The sequence below is a fragment of the Colobus angolensis genome, unplaced genomic scaffold (genome assembly GCF_000951035.1).
Source record: "Colobus angolensis palliatus isolate OR3802 unplaced genomic scaffold, Cang.pa_1.0 Scaffold121, whole genome shotgun sequence".
In the NCBI taxonomy this organism is placed as follows: domain Eukaryota; kingdom Metazoa; phylum Chordata; class Mammalia; order Primates; family Cercopithecidae; genus Colobus; species Colobus angolensis.
In genome coordinates this window covers 6,153,913-6,158,171 of record NW_012113253.1, presented here as the reverse complement: position 1 = coordinate 6,158,171, position 4,259 = coordinate 6,153,913, and the positions used below count along the sequence as shown (strand labels likewise).

General features: G+C 40.4%; 1 protein-coding gene across 3 annotated transcripts in view; it reads right to left on the bottom strand.

Moving 5' to 3' along the window:
- NCALD (neurocalcin delta) overlaps positions 1–4,259 on the bottom strand; it is a 472,522-nt gene that overhangs the window by 200,733 nt on the left and 267,530 nt on the right. The gene's annotated exons all lie outside the window — the stretch shown is intronic.

The window sequence follows — 4,259 nt, the reverse complement described above, 5'->3', positions numbered from 1 at the left end:
GAGGCCGACAGACCTCTTCCCCACACCTTAGGTGACCAAAATAAATGTGCAGTTTTGCTCCTACACTTGCCTACCCGCTGGTTCTTTTGCGCTCGCTCTGGTGGTCTTAGAAAAACAAATCAGTTACCTCCCTCATTTCCTGCAGGCTTTTTCTCAAAAGTCACCTTCTCAATGGAAAAATCATTGGCCATTCTAACTAAAATTTCAAACTGTCCCTACCTTCAATTTTCCTATTTTTTTTCTCCTTAGCAATCATCACTACCTAAAATACTACATGTTTTACTTGCTTATGTTGTTCCCTATCTAAATAACAACTCCGTAAGCACATGGTTGCCTCTTATTCACCGCTCTCCCCCCAGGACCTAGCACTGTGCCTGGCGCACAGTAGGAGCTCCATAAAGAATTGTCAAATGATTTAATGACGATGAAGCAACTTCTTAGAAATTTCTGAAGTAATTTTGAACTTTACCTTTGTGATTGGAACTTTGATTCCTTTGGATTTTTAACTCCACAGAAGAGCTTTCAATTTTGGACTTTAATTTCTTTGGACTTTAACTTTGCAATTTTCACTGGCAAGGGTATTTAATTTGTAGTCTTTATTTTTTGTCTGTGAAATTTATCATGGAAAAGGGTTTATATAAATTGAAGTCATTGACATATCATGGACATTTTATTAATATTTATCATAAAGTTGTCATGTTATCTCCCTGATGAATCTCTGATGAGCCTACTGAACAATGTGACATAATTAGGGATGAATTTTTCAGCTTTGGGTAATTTAATTAATGCACCATCTCTAATGTGACATTGAAGTTCATTGTTCACTCATTCAATAAAATGTCATCTATGCCTAGGTATGCTGTGCTCATTCATTTGAACCAGGGGTCAGTTGCAAATTGAATGGCTAAGGGCCATATCTGGTCCCCTCAACCCTTTTTTCTGGCTTGCACATTGTTTAAAACAAAATGAAAATAGATTTTTAGTTTTGCTAAGATGTAGCAACACTGGGCCCCTCCCCTGGCACTGTATGTCTACTGACTCCTTTAGAAGGGACTGACAGTCTCCGTTTGACTGCAGTCCACCTCCAGGCATTCAATCATGCTGCTTGCCTGGCTGTTGGAGGAACACTGCTTGTAGATGTCAGCATCTGGCCCCTGCTTGGGCCTCTAGCCTTAGAGAGCCCCACTCTCGCCATTTTTTGTCTGTGCTCCTCCTCATGTGTCAAGGAGTCTGAGAGCTCTGTGCCCACAATGAGCTTGCACTGACATTCTCCTAAACCCTGACAGTGCTCCAGGTACCAGGGATCCTGGAATTTCCTGTTCAATTGGTCTGAGCTGAAGAAGGAGAATAGGATCTGGAGGCAGGAAACCTAAGGCTGATTCATGCTGACTTCCTAGAACTAAATCAAAAGGAAAACCCCAACTTTTCACACCTAAGTAACAAAAGGATCAAAGGCTACTCCCTTTGCAAACCTCCCCCATTTCTGCCTGGCAGATGGGAAGTTGAAAGCACCTCTGATTAGTTGCTTTCCACAACCAATCAGATGTTTGCATAGGAGCATAATTTTGTGACTTCCTTTCAGCCTCTGATTGGTTGCAGAAAGCAACTCCTTGACACATGAGGAGGAGCACACACAAAAAGAGGCTTTCTGCAACCAATCAGACTGATCACAGGCCACTACTTCATTTGCATGGGGTGTATGCCAAGTGCCTGATGGAAAACCTCTAGAGGGCATTTGGATCCCAGAAGATCCTATAACCAGGGTCCTTAAGCCAATGCTCGGCCTGCTCCCACTCTGTGGAGTACACTTTGATTTTCAATAAATCTCTGCTTTCATTGCTTTATTCTTTCCTTGCTTTGCTGTGTATTTTGTCTAATTCTTTGTTCAAAATGCCAAGAACCTGGACAAATTGCAGTCAAGACCCCCCACTGGTAACAGAGGCACTCCTAGGACCTGTGTGAGCCCTTGCCTGGGGAGGTCCTCCCAAGGGCAGACAAAACAGTTCTAGTGTAGGGGGCATGGTAAAGGATGGAGCTGGAACAATGTGGGCCTGGAGAGTTCACACATGTGGCAGGCCTCCCAAAGACATCCACATCCTAGTTCCCAGGGCCTATGAATATGTTACCTCCTATGGTAAGGAGACTTTACAAATGTGATTAAGTTAGGGATCTCAGGAAGGGAAGTTTATCCTGGATGATCTGGACAGGCCCAATGGAATCACAAGAATCCTTACGAGAGAGGGAGGAGGATCAGAGTCAGTAGTAGATGTGGTGATGGAAGTAAGAGGTTGGAGTGATGAGACAAAGGGGCTCTGAGCTAAGTAAGGAATGTGGGCAGCCTGCAGAGGAGGGAAAAGGCAAGGGAAGACATTCTCCTCATAGGGCATCCAGAAGGAATGCAGCCCTCCTGGGACCTTGATTTTAGACTCTGATCTTCAGAAACACGAGATAAAAAATTGGCATGGTTTTAGGCCACTACATTTGCCGCTAATTTGTTACAGAAAACTAATACAGCCTGATTGCATGGGAGTCCTGCCACAAAGAGCCAGGGATGGGAAGGGGAGACAAGGTGAGGGGCTGCAGGTTCCATGTGCCTCTTGCCTCCAGCACCATAAAATATTAATTGATAACAATAAAATCTCAAAGTCCTGTTTTAATAAAAGACTTAAACCAAAGTCTACACACTTATACTAATTTTTAAGTGTCATGTCTGTGCAATGACTAAAATTGCAGGTATTGTTAGCATAATGGCATTTCAGTAATCCTCCCATTTATGTATTTGTTATAAAATCATTCAGGAGTATGTTACAAAGAATAATTTAATCAAATCATGATAAACCAGATGTAAGCAAGAAAAAATATTTTATTGGGGCTTGATTTCATGTATCTTTTTGTCAAGCTTCAAACCAAAATTCTCTGTATCAAATTTCTCAAATATTTACATGTGTTTTCTGTTCCCAGGAAACAGACACCATAATATTTTATTTTACAGTTTGAAAATTGAGGAAATTAAAAACAGAAAATACACTAGTTCATGAACATGGGACAATACTAATTCACTAGAAGAAGAGGGGACTCAGTTAGATGTTGTGTTCTTTCCAACTCAGCCTCCCATCACTCTCTTTAGTTCACATACTTAAAAATTTCCCCCCATCAGAAATATAATGACTTCAATAGTTTAGATATAAAGAAAAATGACTTTTTCCCTACTAAAGAGCAGTGTTAGAAATGAGTGTTTCAGAGAATGGACAGAACAAATACCTAATAAGAAAACCTTTTCCCATAGTTCCTGTCTTATTTTAGGGGATTCTATTAAAGTTTGATTTGGCTGTACATGTACTCACCAAGGTCCCTTTGTTCACATAAAGTTCATATGAAACAAATAAACAAGAATAAAAATCACATAAAAGAGAGTGCACTTAATAATCCTATTTTTTTTTTTTTTCTGTTCCGATGATTTAAATTGTTACTTTGAACCATTTCAGGAACCAGGCAAGGGTAGCAAAGTGGGCTGTGAAACTCACTTTAACTCAGTGGCCCACACCCATGCAGTGAATTCCCTTCCGGAAGAGGCCAACTCATCACTGCTGCTGCTGAGATTCATGTACTCTACACAAAGGTCTGACTTAGTCAAAGCATTGACATAGTCTTGAAAATTCTGAAAAGTGAAAGATGGTCTGTTTGTTTTGTTTTACTGGGGGCAAAGGTCTGGAGAAATAGGATTTGGCCCACAGGTCAGCCTCTACAGAGACTCAAGAAATGAGAAGAGAAAATAAAGAGGGAATGAGGAAAGAAACAGTAACTACCAAAAAGGTTCAAAAAGGGTTCAAGGGACTATGCTCTATACCCCTCCACCCAAAAAAGAAAATGTTCATGAGTTATCTAAAGAACATCTGGCCGAAACTGACCTGAAAAATGTAATTTCAGATGAATGTTCTCTCAAGTCTGGAAAGAAACCAAAACCTTATTATAAATATCCTAGTTGAGGTTTTAGAAAAACAGTATATGAAACTGCATTTCATGTGTTTGAGTGCAATTTAATTCTTAGGTTTTTCCTAAATTCATCCCAGGAAACAGTAATTGATAGTATTCCTGGTGCAGCTTAACCAAGAGCTTCTTGTCTTTTGGCTGAATCTGTCCTGTCTGCTGTATGGACCATACCTGATTTCCTCAGAGCCTCCCAGTTCCTGTGCCCTTTTGGAAAGGATGGTAATGATATTAGCACTCCCTCTTAATAGGCACTATTTTTAAATAGAAAA